Source organism: Vulpes lagopus, chromosome 12, assembly GCF_018345385.1.
Source record: "Vulpes lagopus strain Blue_001 chromosome 12, ASM1834538v1, whole genome shotgun sequence".
NCBI lineage: Eukaryota > Metazoa > Chordata > Mammalia > Carnivora > Canidae > Vulpes > Vulpes lagopus.
In genome coordinates, this window is record NC_054835.1 from 68,548,492 (window position 1) to 68,572,377 (window position 23,886).

Consider the following 23,886-nt stretch of genomic DNA (forward strand, 5'->3'; position numbering starts at 1 on the left):
GACCACAAATAACCATAATACTAAGCAGAATGGGGTCCACCTAGAACGATACCCACAAAAAGCCAAAGAACGTTTTCATCTGGAATGGGGAGCGAAAGTGAAGCTTCAGTAAAGGAGACACTTTGCATTGGGCCAGAGAACAAATAAGCTTCCAGAAGCGGACAGAAGGCCAGGGGAAGGCAAAGATGTAGAAGAGTGCGGGCCCAGTTCAGAGCAGCCAACGGCCCCGTTGCTTCTACTTGCCAAGGGGGGAGATAAGAGAAAAGGCTGGAAAAGCTAATTAGAGCCACATCGTAGAGAGCTTCAACATCGGGCCAGGGGAGTAGGTTCCAAAAGCAATAATAGGAAACCATCTTTGAGGCGAGCAAGACCCTGAGTGGCACTACTTTTAGGCAATTTTTAAAATTCTGACATAAAGAAACAGAGCACATTGGGGAGAGGAAGCGGGGACGGAAAGTGGGGAGACCAGTGAGGCACTCCTGTTGCAAAAACAGATGGGAATGAAGTTTTGTGGGGCCAGCACCCCTATGAGCCCCACAACGAGGCTGTGAGAAACCAAAGGTAAGATCACAGGCTGAGTAGAGTCAAGTCCCTGTTCCATGACTCGATAGCTGTGTGACCCTGGACAGGCGCTACCCTCTCTGTGCCTCAGCGCCACCGCTGCAAAATAGAGCCGATGGCAGTAAAACTAGGTTATCAGGGAGCTTAAGGAAGATAATACAGCTGAGAAAGCTCTGAGACCAGGACCTGCTGCAGCAAGTACTCCACAAGGGCCTATTACCCACAGTCTCCCAGGGATGAAACTGAGGCCCAAAGGTCAGGCCCCAGCTCAATCCAATGTGTCTAAATGACAAAGTGGGAGCTCATACCCAAAACTCTCCAAAAAAAAAAACAAAAAAAACAAACAAACAAAAAACACATAATTGCAAATTATTTGATCAAGAGAAAGCAAAATAAAAGTCCCTTTAGGGGCCCCTCTCTTTTATTATTAAGAATTTCCCTGATGGAAATATTACTCAGCCGTCAGAAAAGACAAATACCCACCATTTGCTTTGACGTGGACGGAACTGGAGGGTATTATGCTGAGTGAAGTCGGTCACTCAAAGAAGGACAATCATCATATGGTCTCACTCATACGGCGAATATAAGAAAGAGTGAAAGGGATTATAGGGTAAAGGGGGGGAGCTGAGTGGGAAAAATTAGAGAAGGAGACAGACCATGAGAGACCCCTAACTCTGGGAAACAAACAAAGGGTTGCAGAAGGGGAGGTGGGGGGGGGGATGGGGTGACTGGGTGACGGGCACTGAGGAGGGCATTTGATGGGATGAGCACTTGGGGTTATACTATATGTTGGCAAATCGGACTTCAATAAAAAATATATATATTTTAAAAAAAAAGAACCACACACACACACACACACAAAGAATTTCTCCAGTGAAATGACCTCTGTTCTAGCTCATTCCTCTCCTCCTCCCTTCCCCCCACCCCCCCAGATGATGAAAGGTCAGGTTCTGTAGAAACTTTGTGTATTGGGATCATCCTGAGGGGTGGGCTCTCTCCCTCCCTGGAGCCTGTCCCCTCGGTGGGGCCCCCTGGGGCCTTCCTTTCGACCCAGTTCTCGTGATTTCCATTCATCTGTTGAGCAAATGCTAATTGAGTCAGCATCCCATTAGGCAGTAGATGAAAAGATACAGCCCTACCCCAGTTAGGTGACCGTAGAGTCGCTGTGTACCAGAGGCAACTGAGTTACCCAAGGAAATTATGGAATGTTCTTCTCTTTAAAAATAGGATCGTCCCTTAATCAGCTGCCTGTCTGGCTAACTTATCTGGAGCACCGAGAGCCAAGGCCTGGGAGAGATTCCTATCGTATCAAGTGCGGAGGAGGCTTGTTCTTGGCTGTTTGACTCACAGCTCAGAGCAGAGCTGGAAATTTCTGTCTTCCTCCCCCAGGATGCCTTCCAGGGAAGGCAGTGATTCACGAGGCGGTGAAGAGGCCAGGCCTTGGCAGGACCCGTGTGCTTCGAATCCCCGCCGGGCCCCTTAGCCGTGGTGTGACCTTGGGCAGGTTCCTGGGCTCTCCATCACGGCGTCCTGACCCGACTCCTCACTCGAGGCCTAAGGGCCGTGGAGGCGCCCAGTGCTCACCACAGGGCTGGGCACATAGTGGGTCCTCAACCAATGGCGACTTAGAACATTTTATGACAGGGCCAGGGGTGGGCCTACGCAGGCCAGGCCTTCCTAAGTTGTGCCTCACAGGCTTCCAGAAAAGTCTGAGCCAAGCTTGTGACTGCTGAGTGGTGGACCAGGCCGCCCGCCTCTAGACTGGGCCCCGGAGGCCACGCTGTCAAGTGGCCAAGTCACCATCGTTGGCGAAAAGCTCTCCTTGGTCTCCCTGCTTCCATCTTGCCCCTTGTGTCTTCTTTCTTTTTTCTTTTCCCCTTCCTTTTTTCTCCCCCCCTTTTTTTTCTTTTACGATGCAACCACATGACTGGGAATTTGTAGTTTATTCACATCCACTGCTGTGGAGTATTTTTGTACTCGTGATTTATCTCTTTACTCTGTTGGGGGTTTTGATATTACACACAGGGCCGCCCGTTAGACACACCGGTTTATCTGGGGTATAGACTTAACAGGAGCTAAATTATCCAGATGTTTGTGCATCTTCAGCTGGATTAGGGGGCGCCACATGGTTTTATTACCCAGCTTTAACATTTTTGCTAATCCGGTGGATGTGAACCCAGACTTCATTATGGCCCTAATTTGCTTGGCTGGGATTAGTAATGAGGTCAGGTATCTTTTTATTTTTTTAGATTCACAACTCAGCTACGTACACACAAATTTTTAGCCTGTAGGACTGTTTCTTTTCTTTATTAATTAATCTTTCTGTCCCATCCCTCAGCTTTCTAATTCCCTGGGCACCTACATTTGCAGCTGCTCCTCGGCCCCCAAGCATGAGCTGGACTCGATCACGTCCACCCAGGTCGTCAGCCTGGCCACGTCTATGCCACAAAGATCACATCGCTTAAGCTTAATGTTCCTGTTTTAAGTGGATTTCTTTCTGTTCCTTTTCTAGGGCTTGGCTCTTCATTTTCCCTCTCATCGATATTTTTGTTTCCCCCCTTGACCTTCTTCCTCCAGTCCTCACCTTGCTCTGGACTCCTGACAAAGCTGTTTCCAGACTTAAACATACTTGTGTGGATAGAATATTAAGGCTGTGTCTATGCAGGCAAAATGGGGTGTTAGGGCAACTTTTTTTTTTTTAGGTTTTAATCCCCTTCACCCGTCTCTCCCATCTTCATCCCCAACTTCTAGAAACCACCAATCTGTGCTCTCTATGTATAAACTCGGTTTTTTGGTTTTGTTTGGTTTTTGGGTTTTGGTTTCTTAAGATTCCATACATAAGAGAGATCATACAGTGTTTCTCCGACTTATTCAACTTAGCATAATGCCCTCAAAATTTATCCACATTGTCACAAAAGACAGGATTTCCTCCTTTTTCATAGCTGAATAACATTCCACCTGTGCGAGTGTGCGTGCACACACACACACACACTCGCCTTCTTTATCCATCAATGGAAACTTAGTTTGTTTCCATATCTCGGCTTTTATAAATAGTGCTGCGGTAAACGGGGGGGGGGGGGTGAATGTATCTTTTTAAGTTAGCGTTTTTGTGTTCTTTGGATAAATAGTCAGAAATAGAATTGCTGGAGCACAGGGTAGATCTATTTTTAATTTTTAAGGAACGTCCATACTGTTCTGCGCAGTAGCTGCACCAACTTGCATTCCCACCAGCAGAGCGTGCGGCTTCCCTTCACCCCACATCCTCGCCAACACTAGAAATTTCTTGCCTTTTTGATAGTAGCCATTCTGACAGGTGTGAGGTGCCAGTCGTTGTGGCTCTGATTTGCATTTCCCTGATGATGAACGATGCTGGGCATCTGCTCCTGTGCCTGTTGGCCATCTGTGTGTCTTCTATGGAAAAATGTCTATTCTGATCTTCTGCCCATTTTTTAATTGAATTGTTTTGTTGTTGTCGTTTGTTTGGGGTTGGGTTTTTTTTGTTCTGTTTTGGTTTTTTGCTGTTGAGGGTCTATTTTTAACACGGTTTCTAACGAATAAGTCAGACTATGTCCTTCCTCTGCACCCAATCCTACAAGGGGCATCTATGTCTTTTGGAATAAACCATGTCATTAAAAAGAAAGCTTGCTCCTAGCCCCAAGACATTCTCCTTCCTCCAGGAAGACATAATAGTTCTGCATCGGGGCACAAAGCTTGGTGAGTTCAGGCATCCTTGTGCAATAAACAACCCACACAATTGTACCCTCCGGGGCAACTCACGGTCTCCCTCCATGGCCACATCACTTCTCACTCCATCTATTACCCATCTCCTCGCCCTCTCTGATCCAACTGCACTTGAAGTCCTCTGAGCACCCCCAGGCATGCCTCTGCCTCAGGACCTTTGTACTTTCTGTCCCCACCGTCTGGGAGTCTCATCCCCTCCATATTCTCAACTTTGCTCCCTCACCCCCTTCCAGCCTCCGCTCTATTACCATCTTCCAGTGGGCTCCTCACCTACTTCCATATTTAAAATTGGGATGCTTCTCCCTCTAGCAACCCCCCATTCCCCACCCTTATTTTATGACCTCTTTAACACTTACCACCATCCAGCAAACTCTAGCTCTTATCATTTTATTGATATTGTGTCCTGCTTCCCTTCACTGGAACATAAGTTACACGAGGACAGAACATTTTTACTGCCATTCACTGCTGTATCCCCAGGATCTGGCACGTAGCAGGAGCTCAGTAGATATTGGGTACATAAATAAGAGTCCTGAAAACAAGCCAGCAGCCGAGACAACCTTGGCTCCTATCTCCTGCCTCCCCCTCGGCAGCTCCAGCAGTATTTGGAGTATGGAGACAGGCTTGCACAATTGCCACCCAGTACACAGAGGGATGGGAAGTGCCACCTCACCAGGGCTCGGGCGTGGGGCCAGCACTCCCCAGAGGGGCACCAGGCCCAGAGACGCTGTAGTTCTGGCAAGGATTCCCACAGGAAGCCTCGCTTGGAGTAGATGTTCAGTGGGCATTGGAATGATTGGCCACATCCTCCTGTTGCCCAACTGAGCTGCTGGCCACACAGCAAACAAGATGGTTCGCTCTCCAACATGGTACCAAAAGGCCGGCTTGCAAGTTCCCGATCTGTTTCTCACTCGTGTTTTCCCAGCTCGGTCATTTAACGTTTCCACATGTCGGGCAGGGGGATGGGTTCAATGGGGGACGGGGATGAAGGGGGGCACTTGTTGTGATGAGCATTGGGTATGATATGTAAGTGATGAATCACTAAATTAAATTCTAATTTAATTTAGAATTTAATTTAAATTCTAATTTAAACTAATATTACTCTGCATGCTAACTAACTGGAATTTAAATAATAACTTGAAACAACAACGACAAAATGAATGAATGAATAAATGAATGAATGCATGCATGCATGAGTGCAAACTACTGACCTAGCCAGAGGGGGGAAAACCCCACCTTTCCAAGTGACAATTCTCTCACCAGCAAAATGGAGACCATAATGTGTACACTGTGAGTGTAATAGGGCTGTGATGAGGGTCAAGTGAAGTACTGGGCATGAGTGGTAGAGATCCCGAGTCCTCCCCTTCCTCCACAAGAGCATACTTGTAACCTGGGTATGGCTTCTCTTCCAGTAAAAGTCTACATTTCCCAGCTTCCCTTGCAGCTAAAAGTGGCCCATGTGACTTAATTCCACCCAACGGGATATGAACTGAAGGATGGCAATTCCAAGGCCCCGCCCTTAGAGAGAGGGATTTGCCTGCCCCCTTCCCCTCCGCCCTTCCTGAGCATGGCAAAGCAGAGAAGGCAGTGAGCGGTCTCAGGCCGTGCACAGTAAGGAACAAACTGGGCTCTTAAACACTTCAAGCAGTAAAGGCCGTATGCCAGCTAGACTTGTGTATGACAGAGAAATGACATTTTTTTGAGTGGCCATTGTTTCGGGTATATCTTCCCTCATCCATTGATAGAAAAAGAATGGTTTGAGTCCCTATGTGTGCCAGGTAAATTTTACGTGCTGAGGCAGATGCAAAAATTCCCTTCTTTATGGGAGAACTAGAGGGCAGACGTGGCGTATACCAGGCATTCCAGCATGAGGTAGTAAGAGCCTTATGAGGGAAAGACAGGGTCCTGTGGGACCCCGGAGGAAAGGACAGATGCTTGGTAAGCTCTTCTACTCACTATACTTTCATTCACTCACATGCTTGTTGAACACCCATTATGGACTAGGCTCTGCTCTAGGTTTGGCGAGCACAGTAGTGGACAAGACAGATAGGGCCCTAGCTTTTTCTTTTTCTTTTTTTTTTTTTTTTAAGATTTTATTTATTCATGAGACAGAGAGAGAGGCAGAGGCAGAGACACAGGCAGGGGAGAAGCAGGCTCCATGCAGGGAGCCCGACGTGGGTCTCGATCCTGGGACTCCAAGACCATGTCCCGGGCAGAAGGCAGGCACCAAACCGCTAAGCCACCCAGGGATCCCAGGCCCTAGCTTTCAAGTAGCTTACGTGCCTTTTAAACAAATAAATCATTTTTATGCCTAATAAATAAGATGGATTCTAAGAGGATTATGTACTATAGAGACCATAAAATGGGATATTTAATAAAGGGACAAGTTTGTTGAAGAGGGGTGCCTACTGTAGACTGTGACCCTGGGAATGCCAGTGACAACAGACTGATGCAGAAACTGGGAGGAGAACATCTTATGTGGAGGGCAAAGACAAGGGCTGGTGCAGAGGCCCCGATGAGAAAGGAAAGCAAGTGGTTAGAGTGACTGAGTATGTAGACAGTGTCAAGGGGATAGTCTTGCTGGACAAGTGGCTTTGTCAGCCACAGGAAGGGGTTTCCATTTTTCTGAGTGTGTTTGGGAGTCACTAGAGGTCTTTAAGAAGGGGGTTCAGCACAGATTCATGTTTTAAAATGACCCCTCCAGGGGCACCTGGGTGGCTCAGTGGTTTAGCTCCTGCCTTGGCCCAGGGTGTGATCCTGGAGACCTGGGATCGAGTCCCGCGTCGGGCTCCCTGCGAGGAGCCTGCTTCTCCATCCGCCTGTGTCTCTGTCTCTCTCTCCCTCTCTCTGTGTGTCTCAAGAATGAATAAATAAAATCTTTTAAAAAATAAAATAAAATAAAATGACCCCTCCGGGGCACCTCAGTAGCTGAGCATCTGCCTTCAGCTCCAGTTGTGACCCCGGGGTCCTGAGGTCGAGTCCCACCTCGGGTTCCCAGCGGGGAGCCTGCTTCTCCCTCTGCCTGTGTCTCTGCCTCTCTTCTGTGTCCCTCATGAATAAATCAATAAAATCTTTTTTTTTTAATGTCCCCCCTGGCTGCTCTGTGGCAGGTGAGCTGAGGGGACAGCACCCCAGGCCAGAGAGCTGATGACTTAGATGTGGCTGGCAGCAGTGGGACAGAGACATGGTCATATTTGGAATCTGTTTGGGAGGTAGGGTTGGTGAAACTTGCCGAAAGGATGAACAAAGACATGCAAGAATGAGTATAATCAAGAGAGAAATCTGAAAGTGTGCCTTGAGCAGCCGGGCCGGTGGTGGCAACACACTGGGATGACGAAGATGGGACATGGGAAAGGAGGGACGTGTTTGGGCTGGGGTTGGAACAAACGTTCCAATTTCTATGTAATGGTAGCTACTGGCAGCCAAGGTAAAGACCTGGCTTTCCTCCAGATGAGCTGGAGAGCCTCAGCAGGGCTTTGCCACCCCTTCCCCAAGCCCTGTCAGCTCTCTCTAGCCAATGGCCAAAGTCCCTACTGTATGACCCTACACCACCTGGCTCCCACTGCCTCTCTGACTTCCCCCAACAGGGTTCCTGCTTGCTCACTAGTGGCCTCCTTGCCTTGTCTCAATACCTCCAGCCCGGCTCCTGCCTCAGGGCATGTGTGTTTGCCCTTTTTGTGTTGTCTCAGCTTGGCCTGCTCACCTCCAGACACTCCCCTGCTTCTCCCTTCACCGCCTTCAACTGTTTGGCCAAGTGTCACCTTCTCAAGGAAATTAGTCCTGGCCACAGCACTCTGGAAAACTGCAAAACTACTCTTCCCCTCTTGCCAACAGACCCTTCCCCTCTCACCAGCTTTATTTTTTCCAGGGAACTTATGACCTCGTAATAGACTAATACCTTTTTGATTTATTTAATTTACATATTGTCTATCCCCTCCCACTTGAGTATAATCTTCATTAAGACAAGGGTTTTGTCTGCCTTATTCACTGCTGTCTCCCCAGAGCCTAGAACAGTCTCTGGCACATTATTGGGAGCTCAAAAACTACATGCTATGAAAATTAAGGGGCATTATGTTATCTTTCTCTCATCAGGGAATTATTGTCTCAATATTTCCTCGTTTTTAGTAGGAAGTAAGAAAGAGGAGGAAGTTCATGTCCAAGGACCTATCCTGGACTGAAGACTAGCTTCCCGGGTAAACCAGAACCATTGATCATCTCCATTATCATCCCCATTTTACAGTAAAGAAAACTGAGGCTTGGTAAGATTCTAAGGGTTAGTGAAGCTTAGTGAGATTCTCATTTTTCTAGTGCCTTAGAAAAAAGAGCCTTGCCCTGGTCTGTTTTGGTCATCCAGCCAAACAAGTACACCCGAGCAAGACCCAGCATGTCCTGCTCAAACTCCTGCCCACTTGTGCTGTGTCAGTAAGGACAGATTAGATGAGCGAAGATCTAAAAAGCCCTGCCACTCGTAAAACATAAAGCTGTGTGGGATTCCGGGAAGGCAAGGAATCTTCTGGTCATCGGTACAAAACCCTGGACTTTGGTTTTGCTTCTTGGACAGTCATTCAGTACTTGCTACCTTCTGAGGAAGGCCTATCCACACAAGTCATCATAACAGCACTGTTTATAGTAGCCAAATGTAGAAACAACTCAAATGTCCACGAACAGACAAAGGGATAAGCAAATTGTGGTCTATACACATATACGCAACAGAACGTCATTCGGCCATAAAGCTGAATGCAAGGAGGAAGTCATGATCCACGCCCCAGATGACGAACCTCAAAAATAGCATGCGGAGTGGAAGAAGCCAGACACAAAAGGTCACGTATTGTATGATTCCACTTATAGGAAAAGTCTGTAAATCCACAGAGATAGAAAGGAAACTGGTGGTTGCCAGGGGCTAGGACAAGTGACTGCTCAGGGAGTATGGTATTTTATTTTGGAGGAAAATATTTTCAAAGACACATAAAGGTAGTGATTGCACAACATCATGAGTGTATTCAATGTTACTGAATTGTTTGCTTTAAGTGGTTAAGTTTGTGCTATATAAATTTCATCTCAATTTTTTTTTCTTAGAGAGGGAAAGAGAGGTAGGAAGGGGCAGAGGGAGAGAGAGAGAGAGAGAGAGAGTGAGAGAGAGAGAGACAGAGGAATCTTAGGCTTGGAGCCAGCAGGGCATGGAGCCTGATATGTGGCTCGATCTCATGACTCTGAGATCATGACGTGAGCAGAAATCAAGAGTCAGACACTCAACTGACTGAGCCACTCAGGTCACCCGATTTCAATTTTTTTTGGAAAAACAAAGAGCACATGTGTGAATTTGCTCATGTAGTCCTTACAAAAGACCCTGTAAATTAGATACAAAAACCCTATTATTCCCATGAGACAACTGAGCCTGGAGAGGGTAAAGGACCTGGTCAAAGTTGCACAGACATTAGACTTGAAGCCAGGGACTGATTGACCCCACAGCCTTGCTCTCCTGAACCACTGGCCCCTCGGCCCCGTCAGAGTCAGGTGTAGACCCTGGGAGAACAGACGGCTTGTCGGGAGAGAGCCAAGGGACAGACGCACTAGGACAAAGAAAAATCAAAGCAGAAAGGTTATGGGGTCTCTAGGATCTCAACTTAGTACCAGCAAAAGGTCTCATTCATTTGCTCAACTTAGTATCAGCAAAAGTCAGAGTCTTGAACCCTTTGGTTCCTGCTACTTTTGTCCTGTGGTCCGACTGAGCTCCTTGGAGGATGAGGGAACAGTCGAGAACCATGGATAAAAGGTGAGATGGGAGGATGGCGGGGATTGAATGAAGAGTTAGAAGAATAGCACAGAACACTAGGCCAAAGGCCCTCTACACAACGTCTCTATCCTTCTTCCTTAAAACGTCTGAAGTCTTTAAGGAACGGAGCACCTGAGTGACTTGAATGTGAACATATTTTGAAAGAAGAGCATATTTTAGGGAGTTCCATCTCAGAAGATTTGAATGTCAGGTAATTCAGCTTGTGGGGAGGAGCAGAGGTGGCTGGTGGGTGGATGGAAGGATGAAAGTGACTGTGGCAGAATGACACAATAATAGGGCTAATGATTTCAACATTGAAAAAGTTTAACAGCTCGTAGTGAACACCAGAGATAAGCTCCAGTGGGTGGCTTAAAAAAAAAAAATCCACTTTGACGGTTTCTGCTCTTTCTGAGCTTCTCCTGTTTGTTTCCTCTTCAAAGCTTGTTAGTACCTCCCACTGGGGGAGACTTTGGCCACCTAAGGATAGTAATGAGGCCTGGTTCCCGGGGGCCCAGCCCCCAGCCAGGGCTGAGGCTGTTGACAATTCAATGTGAGTTTGTTTATAACAGTGGGGGTGGGGAGGCCCTAGAAGGCAGAAGATCCCAGGAGACCCCTTCTTGCCATCACCAAAGTCTTTCACCCTAATTTCCTCCGAGACCCCTTAAGAAAGTAACTTTCAAAGAAAGAAGGGAAGAGTGTGACTTTCATGAATGTACAAAAGCCAAGGTAGGACTGGACATGAGCAGGGGACCCAACCCACTCCTCCTGCCAAGCAGAAGCGACCTTCAGGAAGATGGGCCCTAAAATCCCAAGACTACCAGATTCTTCTCCTGGGCCCCTGCCCACAGAGTGTCTTTTCCTTTTGAAAAATCACGAAGCTCTAGTCCACAAAGTTGTTAAGAGGCCTCACAGGAAGCCACCAATGGGTCTCCATTTATGCTCCAAACATCCCAAGGCAGCAATGTGTCCAAATGGTACAGACTTCCTTCTGGGCTTGGGCTGCAGCCAGGATGGCCACGCGGTCAAGACCCTCCATTCGAATTACTCGGCCATTAGGAACGACAAATACCCACCATTTGCTTCGACGTGGATGGAACTGGAGGGTATTATGCTGAGTGAAATAAGTCAATCAGAGAAGGACAAACATTATATGTTCTCATTCATTTGGGGAATATAAATAATAGTGAAAGGGAATATAAGGGAAGGGAGAAGAAATGTGTGGGAAATATCAGAAAGGGAGACAGAACATGAGACTCCTAACTCTGGGAAACGAACCAGGGGTGGTGGAAGGGGAGGTGGGCGGGGGGTGGGGGTGACTGGGTGGCGGGCACTGAGGGGGGCACTTGACGGCATGAGCACTGGGTGTTATTCTATATGTCGGCAAATTGAACACCAATAGAAAAATAAATTTATATATATATTAAAAAAAAAGACCCTCCATTCGAGTGCCCGGCAGTGTCGGGCCCCAGGAAAGGATGAGCCCCGCCGGGTCCCTCAGGTCACGCAGCTGTCCCACTCTGTTCACACCAAGGAAGGGGAGGCTGGAAGAGGTGAACAGGCAAGGGATCCCACTGCATTGCCCTCAGCCAGGCGAAGATCAAACAGGCCAAAGAGACCGTCTCCAAATTTACCAGCTGCCTGCCCAGATTTGCAGGTCCTCTCGATCAGCTCGGATCGTGGTGAGGTTTTCACTCATCTTGATTCACTACGGATTAATTCACCAAGCTACTAAAGTCACATCTGGGGGGAAGTTACATTCTGCTGCATGACCTCATGACCGTCGTAGAAGCATTTTTCTTCAGTCTCTGTGCTTTTGCTGTTCAAGGGCTCTCTTATGCCTGATGTTTTTAAATATAGTACTTTTTAAATATTTTTTTTATTGAAGTTCGATTTGCCAGCATATAGTATAGTAAAACAGAAGTGTCAAAGATTTCTCGGAAAAAAAAATAAATAAAAGATGGAACAAATCAAAGGTAAATGGAATGCCCAAGGATGAGGTGGGCGTAGAATACAACAGGGAACGTGGACCAGTGAATGAGAAATGACAAAATGGTCCCCTAGCTGTTGTTAACGTCTCCAGAAGTTTCCCCTCCAACCCCTCGAGTGAGCCACATGGCGTAGTGGTTGCGATGTCAAGCTTTGAAACCAGAATATCTAGGTTCGAATTCCTCCTCAGCCACTTATTAGCTGTGTGACTTCGGGCACGCACCTGACTCTGTGTCCTGATTTTCTCCTTGGTGCAGAGTGGATGCTTCAACTTGGCCTTGGACCGGCTGCTCCAGGGCACAGCCAAGGGAAGGGCTTGCTACAACACATGGCTCTTGCTTTAAAAAGATAAAAAATAATAAACGAAGCGTCTCTCTGCAGAAACATTGTTTCCCCTCTAGAAGCCTCCTGAGTAGGCCCTTTCAGCTGTTCAATACATGCGTGGCGTTCTCCGCCAGAAACAGGGACTTCATATTTGAGCCGAAATGTAAAAATATCCCCAGTGTCGTGTGAACCTCTTCCGTGACTGTTTACGGGGAAGTGTTTCCTAGACAATTGCACTTCGCATTCCAAATACTTTCAGTTAGGATGATAGGTTCCAGAAGGTTCTAGGTGGCCTACCCTTGGTTCCCAAGCCCCGGGTGAAGGCACCAACTTTGTAACACCTGGCAGAAATAACAGTAACGGCAATTACGTATTGCCATAACTCAGTATTTCTGAGTGCCCTGCTGTATGCCAGGCACTGGGCTAGGTGTCTTCCGCACATCTCTCCATGTAGACCTCGAATCTTCTTCTCGACTCCAGGAGGCAAGTGCTATGGCCCTGTTTGGTAGATGTGGCTAGGTCCAGAGCTGCTAAATGCCACCAAGTGCATTCCTTCCAGGCCACAGGGTGTCTGACCAGCTCTTGGTCCTTTCCCCTATTATTTCTGAGGCCCCTAGCCATACATCTCAGCATCTTATCATCAGACAGAAAGTTCTTCTCATTATGGACTATAAATCTCATCTGTTACAATGTGTGCCCCTCTTGGGCCTCTTCCTGTGTCCTTGACACCCCTCCCAGTCACGGTGACCTCATGGGTTGTTCACTTTAATCCACCGGCCCTCAACCCGGGGAGTTTTGCCCACGCCCCTCCGACATTTAGCCCTGTCTCGAGATATTTTTGGAGTCGCAGCTGGGGGAGGCCATGTGCTAACAGGCAGCTAGTGAGCAGAGGCCAGACAGGGGCTGCCCGATGACCTACTACACACAGGACAGGACGGCCCCACAACAAAGAATTACCTGGTCCCAAAGGTCAACGAGGCTGAGAAACTCTGAAAGCAGAACTCTTGATTTCTGTGCCCCAAATCCATTACTCCTGCAGGCTGCCCATCCTCTGGAAAAGGCACTATCACTCCCAGGTAGCTCCGGCCCCAAACCTAAGAGTTAACCCCGATTTGTCCCTGTTCCTCACCCCTTTTTACACAAATGTTTAGCTGTCACTATGAGAAAGAGCATCGATTCTGCGACGTTCAGCTCATATTTCAACCCTTGCAGCGACGCAAGTAATCCATTAATAATACAATTATATTATGAATTAATTGGGCACTGAGGGGGGCACTTGATGGGAGGAGCACTGGGTGTTATACTATATACTGGCAAATTGAAATCCAATTTAAAAATATACAAAAAATATTATGAATTAATTAATTCATGATTAATATAATACCGACGCATTCACTCAATTGCTAAATGATGATGGGGAGACCACCAAGCGCTCAAGCTCCACATCAGCTTTTCACCAGAACTTTGTAGGGTCTCCCGACGTCACAAACTTGCAAACTTTCACGCCAATGCAATTGAGCACCAATGGGCAATTCACTTAAAGGTGTTTAGAAGATCTTGCCAAAATGCCAAATGAAGAAAAGTTTAAAGATAAACATTTAATGGCATAAAGTGAAAAGAAAGCCAACCAAAAAGGAAATTGGAGGCAGGGCTCATGCCCACGTCTTTATTAGGCTCTCTGGATACCCAGGCTGGGGTGGGGGTGAGGGGTGCAGGGTGGGGGGTGGCTAGAGCCTGCCTCGATCCTTGTCTTGGGTCGCCTAGAGTCTATACATATCACAGGGTGTCGGGGGGGGTGTCACAGGAGAAAATAGATTATTTAAACAGACTCCTAGAAATCCTAAATTCAGTTGCTTGCTGCTTGCCATCGGCCTCTCCAAAGACCTTCTGCTCTCCCGAAGGTGACACGACTGTTCAAATCTAGAGAGAAGCCCCTGCATAACCCCCGAGGCCAGGCCACTAAAGGGAAGCCACATGCTGTAGAGACACGCTTTTTCTTTTCTGAGCGAGGCATGGGGCAGTTTCAGCCCACATCTCATCCTCTGCTGTTTAGCTGCTCCCCGTGATTGGTGGAGAAGCATTTTTAAGTAGTCACCCCCAAAAGGAGGCCTAAGGGGGCTTGAGGCCATCCCAGAAATGATTCCAGTTGCGCCTCTGCCTTCTGGAGTGAGAAAAATGACCCCGTGGTCCCGGGGTGGCTAAGGGGAGGGCTTCGAGGGCTGTCCCTCACCCGAAGACCCCGCTCAGGGGGGCATGGAGGCCAGACCTCAAACCATGCTCTGGGCACCTCCGTGATCCTGCCTCCCCAGCCCCTGGGGAGTAAGCTGGGCCCAGGACACCCCGCTACAGATGTGGAGTCCCGGGTTAGAGTCCCAGGCCAGGTGACCTTGGGGAAGTCACACTAGCTTTATGAGCCTCATTTTTTCTCATTGGTAAGCACCTCCTTCAGAGGGCTCTTGGAAGGATTAAATGAGCGCTTACGACAGTACTTTATATAAGTGTCACGTACAATCTCCTAATTGCCATTGTTGTCATCATGGCTTCAGCAAGGGCCTGGCGCAGAATAGACACCCAGTAGTAGATGTCAACTTAGGCCTAAGGTCGACCTGAGAATCATGGGTGATCTTGTAAAATCCCAAGACGCTGGGATTCATCCACAGATTACGTATGAGCAATCATTCGAGATGTCGGGGGGGGCGGGGAGCTCCTACTTCCCAAAGGAGTGATACACATTTATTAGGCACCCACTGTTTGCCAGATACTGTGTAAGGCACTGAAGACAGGCAAGTGAGCAAAAGCTCTTGCTTTCTTAGTGGTTCTTGGTACTTGCAGGGTCACACACACACACACACACACACACCCCCATTGACTACTCGCGTCGACCCTTTAATGATGAAATAAAGGAGGTGCCCTAGTTCCGGGCAACGTTTTCCCTTGGCCCTGATTACATCCTACAGAGGCGAATCACGAGTTAACTGGGAGTGAAGGGTGAACTTCACTGGCGTGGCCACCCCCACCCCCCACCCCCAGGTGGTTATCTAGCAGCAAGCAAAGGCTTTGATAAAGGTGAGAGCATGCTAGACCTGCAGAGATCACAATTAGGATTTCGCCAGGGTGAGCAGAGAGATAAGAGCAAGCCATTGCTCCTTGGTTTCTTTGTTGGGGTTTTGTTGTGGTGGTGGTTGTTGCTTAAGAAGTATCCAGGACAGCTAGACAGAGGCATGTGACAGTGGATCTGCACCATCACGCCTTTTGTGATGATAAAATCCAGTTTTCTTACGGATCCAGTCGCAGAGATCTCCCCGGGGACCCTCCTCCCCGGGACGTAACCCTCCCTGCCCGTGACCTTGCTCAGCGCCCCTTCCCCAGCCTGCACCTGGCCTGGGGAGACCATGGCACCAGGCTACAGTGAGGGCAGGGGGGAGCATCTGCTCATCCCGTGTCCAGGTCATGAGGTTCAGGGACGGGACAGCCACCCCTGGCCACCTCCACTGAACCAGAGGAAGAGCGACCACAGGCTGGCCTGGGGGCCAGAGCGGTCTGATGGGTGCTCAGGGCCTCCCCCTCTGGCTCTGCTAGTCCCGCAGGCCCCCAGCCTGTCTCCAGGCCCTCGGCACCCTCGGCCCGGCCACCCCACGCCTTCGTCCCTCCTTGCCTCTGCCCGTGGTGCTCCTTCTCCCAGAAATGCCCACCTCCTTCCTTCGGACTCTAACATCCACCGATCCTTCCAGACCACGCTAGGGCCTGATCCTTTCCCGATGCCCCGGGGCAGGGCTGGGTGCTCCCCTGGACTTCTGCACTCCCCTGTCCCGGGGCACCCGAGGCATCGTCCCCGATGATGGACGATGGGCACACAGTGGCCCTCGCAATGGCCTAAGCTCCCCAAGGGCTGGATATGGACTGAGCTGACTGTTGTAACTTCTGGTGCATTGGGCAGGGAGGCTCTCGGTAAGTGTGGAATGAACGGATAACTGACGGAATCAACCATGGTGCTGGTCTCAGATTGTAGCTAAAGTCACTCTTCTAGAGGATCGCAGAGAGATTGTAGAGATCACTTGTCCCAACCCGGTTCCACTCCTTACTACGTGGCCTTGGGTGAGTTACTTAACCTCTCTGTGACCCAGTGTCTTGATCTATAAAATGCAAAGAACAGAACGCAAACTCCATTTCACAGGGGAGCCATGAGCGTCAAATGTGTCTATAAGGAACTTAGAACAATGCCTGGCATACAGGAAGTGCCCCAGCCATGCCACAGTTTGCCACCCTCGTTGCAGTGACATCATGAGCATCCTGCCCAGCACCTGCTCCACCCACCCCACCCCTGGGCCCACCGCTGGGAGAGCTGGCTATGAATGGCCCTCCCTGCACCCTTTCTTTGGAGACCTGCCCACGGCCAAGGGCAGCAGCCTCACCTAGAAGGTCATACTCTGGGTATCCTGCATGTGCGCTGCTCCTCTGCGTCTCATCCGCAATCCCTGATTGACCTGGGCAATGGAGGCCCGCACCCTACCTTGAGGAAGGATCGACTTCACATTGCAGTCTCTGCTCCAGAGCTTCCCGCAGGAGCAGACCGAGCCAGAACCAAGCTGAGCATGTTCTGTCTCCCTGTCCTGCTTCCACACCCCCTTCTCCCAAGGGCACCCCCCCCCCAATAAATCACTTACACGAGAACCCGCACCTCAAGCTCGGCTTCTTTTTTTTTTAAGATTTTATTTCATGAGAGACACAGAGAGAGAGGCCAAGACACAGGCAGAGGGAGAAGCAGGCTCCATGCAGAGAGCCCGACGTGGGACTCGATCCCAGGACCCCAGGATCATGACCTGAGCCAAAGGCAGATGCTCAACGACTGAGCCACCCAGGCGTCCCTCTAGCTCGGCTTCTCAGGGAGCCTGGTCTATACAATCATCGTTACCACCATCATCCTCAGTGAGGGAGATGCAGACCCAGAGTGGCTGCCCGACTGATCCAAGACCCAAGGTCAGGAACAGAACCAGCTGGCAGCCAGGCAGTGACAGGGAGGTAGTCCTGTTAGAGGGGAGCAGGTTTCTGAGTCTCCAAGGAATTGTTCCTCACAACAACCTAATGAATTAACTGAGGAGGGGTTAGAAAAGCAGCCAAAAGCCTGGGGTACCTGAGTTAGGTGCAGAAAGTTCCCACCTTTGGGGACGTTGAGGGAAGGCAGGGCAGCTTCTGTTGAGACCAGACATCCTGGGATGAGAGAGCCAAGGGGCACAGGCCCACGGGGGGCCTTCAGGCCAGCTCGTGGGTGTGGGGGAGCAGGAGCAAGACTGTGTGTCCGCCGGCCTTGGCCTGCCCGCAGGTCCCAGCTCCCCACCATCACCTGCACTGAGAAGGCACCTTCACCTGCCCCCACCCCCCCCAGCTGGAAATCATCTCGGCTTGATGGCCAAGGTCTGCCCTCGCTCATGCCAAGTGGTCACTCTACCCCACGAGGTCCCAGCCGTGGGTCATCACCCTGCCCCACGGGGGAGCTTCTGTGCCGGGGAGGAAGAGGGACAGAAAGACCTTTATTTCACAGCCACCCAGCGACTGTCACTGATGAAGCGACATCCGCCCCTGAAGTCTGAAGCTAAAACAGACGATGAAAAGGAAAATATACTCCAGGTGAGGAGTTTAAAGACAGCCGATGTAATTAGATGAATATTCGGGTGGGAAAAGGGGCTGGAAGGAAAACTTTACAGGGCCTGGTGCAGGAGTTCTTTTATTCATTGATTTTTTTATGTGAAAAAAAGTTTTTTTTTTTGTAATTACAAAAGTAGCACCTATTTGTAAACAAGTTCAAAGAAAACAGAAGTGCATAAAACAGGTATTACCAGTGCCGGATTCCCTCTCACCCTCTGTAACAGCGACTATGAAGAGTTTAAATATTCTTGCATTTTTTTTTATTTTTTTTTTATTTATTTATGATAGTCACACAGAGAGAGAGAGGCAGAGACACAGGAAGAGGGAGAAGCAGGCTCCATGCCGGGATCCCGACGTGGGACTCGATCCCGGGGCTCCAGGATCGTGCCCTGGGCCAAAGGCAGGAGCTAAACGGCTGAGCCACCCAGGGATCCCCTAAATTTTCATTTTAAAATTACTTTTATGATTGGTATTTTTCACATGTTCAATAGCTACATGAATTTCTTCTTCAGTGAATTGCCTGTTCTACACTCATCCACCTTTTAGAAAAAGGTTTCTCAATGATTTGTGGAAACTCTTTTTTAAGTAATGGGCCTCAATTCCTTTGTCATGTGTGTCGCAAATATTTTTCCCCATTGGATTATTTTGCAACCTTCTCTATGGTAGGCTTTCTGGAGCAGAAGTTTAAATTTTTATATTGTCAAATTTTTTCTATCTTACCTTTAGTGGGTTTTGGTTTCCTTTTGCTGGAAAGACTTTTTATTCGTGGGGTAACAGGCCACTCAAGAGTTTTGATTGACAGGAATTGATTCTAGTATATATGGAACATTATACTGCATTTTGGGAGCATATAAATACTTTTGGGAGGCAAGTTGTTTTTAAACTCCTGTAATTCCAATTTAATACTAGACCAAACATATATTTTTTTTAATTAGATGAACAAGAATGCAAAGAACTACATTAAATTAAAAGTGAATATCTAATGAATTGTTTTTAAATAAGTATCTTTCTAACTACAGAAATGATACATACTTATTATAACTGAGGGAAAGAATTCCATCATAGCACAAAGGAACAAAAGCTTTTCTCATAATTGCATTCCCCCGAACAAATAGGTCATATTTTACTATTTTTCATTCTGTCGCTTTCTAGTTTTGGTTACTTACAAAAAGAAATTTTTTTAACAAAATTAGGTTCAAAAAAAATTGGGTTCATACTCTTCTGAAATGGGCTTTTTTTTTTTTTTTTTTCAATCAGATTGTGAGTTCAGGGGGAGGGCTGGGTATCTACTGTGTACTCCAATCCACAGCCTGGGATTGATTCATCTATCAGTACCCGTTTCCTAGGGAGACTGTTAAGATAATAAGGTATACACCAAACAATCTTCCTTGAAAAATCTCTCCATCCTTTGATCTTTTATTATCTCGTCCTTTTTTTTCTTCAGCTCCTCTTGTAGGTAATTGTGGTGCTGTGCTATCTTGGGGCGATCCACCCCCTTTTCCCCATTATCACCAGGCCTCAGTGGAAGGCCATTTTAGCAACACTTCTGGCTGCTGTTGGGTTGGGATGCAGAGACAGCTCTGACTCTGTGCTCTTCCAGGCTCTGTGTCAACCCCCCACCATCCTCTTTCCCCAGGGACATCATCCCATCGCATCTCAGAGGGTCTCTTCATTCCTGACCGACCTCTAGCTCCCGAGGGGGGCCTTCTGATGTGTTGAGGCTGCGTTCCCATCACACCCCGGCCGCCCTCGCTTTCTGGCAAATCCTGTAAAATGTGTTCATCCAGAAGGGCCACCTCAGCAGAGGGGTGGAACCCACAGATGCTGCAGCTAGAGGGCGCTCACGGCCTCACATTTCTGAGGAATTAGGAGGAGATGTGTCTTCCCTTGGTGCCGAAACTTTACCAGCTTACTAGTCTTGCGGAGAAGGGAGCCAAAAACTAGGGCACATGAAATAACTGAAATAAAATAATAATATATTAGTTTCCTGGCTAAAGCTGACATGTACTGAACTGACATAGAAAGCAGGTCAGATTCTGTTCTAAGCCCTAAACTCGTCCCCCAGCCCCCAAAAGAGCCAGGCACAGTATAGTGAAATCCTCCCTTTACAGATGAGGCGCTAGAGATGTGTAATTTCCCCCAAAGTCAAAGGGGCAGAGGTGGAGGGCAGGCTCAGGCTACTTGCCCCAAAGCCCACGCTTCGTCACCAGGAACTGGCTCAAGAAAAAAGCATTTGCAGAGCAATGGCAAGTTAACGGTGGTTGGCCCTGGGGAACAAGGAGTATTGGGGGACCACATTATTTGGCTTTGACACGGAGCTCTGTATTGTCCAAAATTATTTTCTCACGCGTAAAGTCCTATGGTTAGTTTTAAAATTCAATAATTTGGGGGGCGCCTGGGAGGCTCAGGTGGTTAAGCATCTGCCTTTTTGGCTCAGGTCATGATCCTGGGGGTCCTGAGATCGAAGCCCACATGGGGAGGAGTCTGCTTCTCCCTCTCCCTCTGGCCCTCACCCTTGCTCGTGCTCTCACTCGCTTTCTCTCTCTCTCTCTCTCTCTCTCTCTCCCAAATGAATAAATAAAAAAAATCTTTATAACCCAATCATTTTTATAGGTATAAGACATCTAATGAGTACAGCATGTCAGATGCTTTTCTAAGCCCTAAACTCTTCCCCCAAGCTCCCAAAGAGCCAGGTACAGTTGCTCCACTGTGGTTAAGGGTGGACTGAGGTATTTCAGTTGAAAAAGGAAATCACAACACATTACAAATTTATGGAAGGTGACAGATACCTTATATATAACAAAACAATGAAAAAAATTCTATACAATACCTCTATTATACGCTTTCTCCTGGGTTTCTTTTTTCTTTTTTGATTGTAGACTCTTTGAATAATCATCCCTTCATATGAAACCAATTCTACAAATACCATTTTCATGGAGAGAAGAGAAAGGAATTTAAATGCATCTTAAAATGTCATTATATTGGATAGAGCCTCATAATTGTTTAATCAAATTACCCTTAAACTATGTGCAATAACTTATGGATGAATACGTGTGGAAGTTTGCCACAGGAGCACTTAGGTTGCTTGGCTGTGATGTTAGTGCTTTTGAATGTCATTTTTTTCTGTAATTGCCAGGCTTCATCAGGCCAAGCTGTCTCAGATGCTAGGACTACTCCAATATAGGGGGGGTGGCATATAAAGGCAATTTTGCATGCATAAAAATGCTACTTCACAGTTCACAGTATTGCTACAATTTTGTGCCCTACCCACACAAGAACTCTGGTCAATTCTATTTTGCATTGATTCTCATTTTAAAAGCATGGTAGTATGGTGCGTGCTAATTGTATATGTATTATTTTTTTTTAATTATTTTTCTGAAGGTTTCTGCCTTGACTAGACATCAATGAGACCCAAATATTCCACTTATAATTTTGTGCATTGGTGATTAAAAGAACATTCCTCAGACTAGCTTCTGTTTCCGCACATTTTGACTCTTGTTCTTCTCACTACCCACACACTTCCGGTGTCAGGCACAGTGGTTCACACTTATATGGCAGTGTAATATGATGATGCCATGATGCCAGATGAGTATGCTCTGAAGACATCAGGAATATTCCTGGAAGTCATTCTTTTTTCTTTTTAATTTTATTTATTTATTCCTGAGAGACACACAGAGAGAGAGAGAGAGAGAGAGAGAGAGAGGCAGAGACACAGGCAGAGGGAGAAGTAGGCTCCACGCAGGGAGCCCGATGTAGGACTCAATCCCGGGTCTCCAGGGTCACATCCTAGGCTGAAGGCAGGAGCTTAACTGCTAAGCCACCCAGGCATCCCTCTTTTTTTTTTTTCTTAGTTTTTTTTTAATTGGAGTTCAATTTGCCAACATATAGCATAACACCCAGTGCTCATGCCGCCAAGTGCCCCCCCTCAGTGCCCATCACGCAGTCATCCCAACCCCCCTCCGACCTCCCTTTCCACGACCCTTTGTTCGTTTCCCAGAGTTAGGAGTCTCTCATGTTCTGTCTCCCTCACTGATATTTTCTTTTTCTTTTTTTTTTTTTAATTTTTATTTATTTATGATAGTCACAGAGAGAGAGAGAGAGAGGCAGAGACACAGGCAGAGGGAGAAGCAGGCTCCATGCACTGGGAGCCCGACGTGGGATTCGACCCCGGGTCTCCAGGATCGCGCCCTGGGCCAAAGGCAGGCGCTAAACCACTGCGCCACCCAGGGATCCCCTCACTGATATTTTCACTCATTTTCTCTCCTTTCCCTTTATTCCCTTTCACTATTTTTTATATTCCCCAAACGAATGAGACCATACAATGTTTGTCCTTCTCCGATTGACTTACTTCACTCAGCATAATACCCTCCAGTTCCACCCACGTCGAAGCAAATGGTGGGTATTTGTCGTTTCTAATGGCTGAGGAATATCTGGAAGTCATTCTTACCCCTAGAATAGCTAACCCAGGAGTAAGTGTGAACTATATGAATAGACCCATTGAACCCAAAAGAAATCAATCTCCAAGTCAACTTCTCTTTGGCTAGAGTCCCCCAAATGCTCAGGGTCCCTCCACTGACCCAAACTCCTCAAGGAAAAAACTGATGGAGGGGGAAGCCAAGTGGGAGGAGACCACATCGTTGGCGCAGTGCACTTAAGATAGCCTACTTTCTCACTCTCAACCAAGCATGTGACCATGTGAACCCATGCAAGGACCACATTATCGGCAGTTGCCCTTACAACTAGCAAGTCCTGAAGCCTTAGCTGCTTTTGCTTTACAGTAAGTCTGTCCCGACTGTGGGGGGGACAATAATGGAACAAGAGCTGAGGTCATGGATAAATCAGCGTGGACTGGAGTCGTCAAGAAAACTGTGTAGGAGGCAACCCTGAGCGAGGCCTTGAGCCGTTGGTAGGATTCACTAGACAGAGGAATAGGAAGCACCCAAGCCACAGGCTTCTGCAGTCAGCCCAGAGCAGACACGCATATATGTGGATGTGAAATGTGCTCCCTGCCAACGAAAACATTTTTTTCAACACTGGCTTAGAGCTACCTAGAGGGAGCCAATGGCAATACATTTACACATCACTAAAGAATGAGAATTGAACTTTCTGTTCAGCTCCCTCTCCCTGTTCCAACCAGCAAATAAAGACTCCCGAGCCAGGACCAACCGAAGCTTCAGGCATTTGGCACACATGTGTCCACCATCCACCTCGCTTCAATGCAAGGATCCAAGAACACTGGGTTTATTACACTCTAGGGGAAGGAGGGAGGCAAATAGGAACTGGCCAGAAACAAAGTTTTCTGAGTGGACACAGGCCAACCGTGGCAAATGTCAGATCAACCAGTGTGAGGAAGGAAGGTCCATCCCCAACCCTCCCCTAAGACTTGACTGGTCCACCACAGTCATATAGTGTGTTTAATCCTCAATTTTGCTCCTTTTAGTCCAGGTTCTACTCTGGAATATGGAAGATATGCTCCCAGGAAGACCTCGGGTGTGAAGATTCTACTTAAAGGAGCTCTGGGCTCCAGCAACCGTAGCCACAACCATCAGCGCTCCTGATGCCCAGGAAAGCATCAAGACAGAAGTGTCATGTAATCCACAGCCATTTATTCAGCAGCTACTATGTGCCAGGTACTTTCTTAGAAGCTACAGAAATGGAAGAGCTTAAGGTTCCCAAATTCCCCCTTTCCCTTCAGGTCACAGATGTGATTCCCTCTGTCGGTTTCCCATAAATTGATGTCTAGCAAGTTTGCAATTTGTCCTTTGCCCAAATATCACATCAAGGCTAGAAGGCAGCTGGGCCCATTCCCAGGTCGGCCTCAGTGCTGTGGGCTTGGGGCTGGCTCCCTGCTGATAAAGCAG